Source organism: Tarenaya hassleriana, unplaced genomic scaffold (assembly GCF_000463585.1).
Source record: "Tarenaya hassleriana unplaced genomic scaffold, ASM46358v1 Cleome54, whole genome shotgun sequence".
Taxonomy (NCBI): domain Eukaryota; kingdom Viridiplantae; phylum Streptophyta; class Magnoliopsida; order Brassicales; family Cleomaceae; genus Tarenaya; species Tarenaya hassleriana.
In genome coordinates, this window is record NW_010968045.1 from 33,423 (window position 1) to 34,910 (window position 1,488).

Below are 1,488 nucleotides of genomic sequence, written 5' to 3' on the forward strand. Positions count from 1 at the left end.
GCGTACTAAATTATTTTATTCATTTATAATTCATATATATATATATATGTGCCTGAAGTTTGTTAAATTCCCATCTCATAATATATACACACACACATTTCTTATTTTAAAAAAACAAAAACATAAACGTACATTGGGTTCCCTTAAAAGACATATATTGGGCCGTGGCAGCATTTTATTGGGCCTATAAGTTTTAGATTTGATTCTTGTTTTATGTTGTTTTCTTCTCTTTGGATTTTGAAAAATCGAATTGAAGATATAAATTTGAACGGGAGATCAAGATTGTATGTGTAAGAACATGAAATCTAGTTATTATATAGTAAACATTTCTTCTGTAAATGAATGTGTGTATTTATTATGTTTGCAAAAAAATATAAAATTTTTAAAATATATTTATAAAACTAATAAATTAAAATATATATAATGGAATACGGGTACATGACTCTTGGATTTTATATATAAAGATGTATGTGTTTATGTATATAATATAGATATAAATGACTAAAATATAACTATAATATATATTTACAAATATTTAGCTTCACCGAGTCATTAAACCTACTATCCTATATATGTCCACGTAATTGTTTTGGGGTAATATCATACAATTTGTGATGTGAAACTTGTAACGTTCAATCTTTTTAAGATATATGCAGACCAATTTTAAAATGATTTATTGATAAAAAAATAGGGTTTCTAACTCAGATATATATATATATATATATATATATGCACACACACAATCATAGAAGATTGTACCTGATCGAATAAGATAAATAATAATCTAACATACATGTGGACACTCTAATAACATATGTAAATATATTATGAATTAGACTAGAAAAAAATATTTTAAGATACAAAAAATATAGGAAAAATTCCAAAAAAACTACCGAATTTTGAGATAGCTAACATATTAATACCGAGTTTTTCAAATTTCTAAACTAAAAATGAACTCGTCGATTTTCACAAAAAATATTGAACTTATAGATTTTTGACAAAAACCTCATTTACGATTTGGCGACGTAAAAAAAAATAAAATTTTAAAAATAAAATTTTAAAATAAAAATTGAAAATTAAAACTAGAATTTTTAAAAATAAAAAAATAATAAAAATAAAATTAAACATAAAAAATTAATGTATAAAAAGAAAAAAAAATATGTAATATAATATATATATATATATATATATATAAACATATATGTATACATAAAATAATAAATATTAAATGTATATATTGATTAACATATACATATATATACATTTAATAGTTACTATTTTATGCATATGTATACATATGTGAATTTTGATATGTTTATTATATTTTTAATTATTTGTAATGTAATTACAACTATTTTACTATATATAAATATATAGTTGTGCATATATTGCATATATATTGTATTTTTTTTATATATCTATCTATAAACTTAAATATATATATATATGAATTTTTGAATGTAAGTATATATATGTTTATGTATATAT

At 19.8% G+C, this 1,488-nt stretch overlaps 1 protein-coding gene across 2 annotated transcripts in view; it reads left to right on the forward strand.

Moving 5' to 3' along the window:
• LOC104798479 (pentatricopeptide repeat-containing protein At1g12300, mitochondrial-like) overlaps positions 1-1,488 on the forward strand; it is a 53,547-nt gene that overhangs the window by 1,518 nt on the left and 50,541 nt on the right. The gene's annotated exons all lie outside the window — the stretch shown is intronic.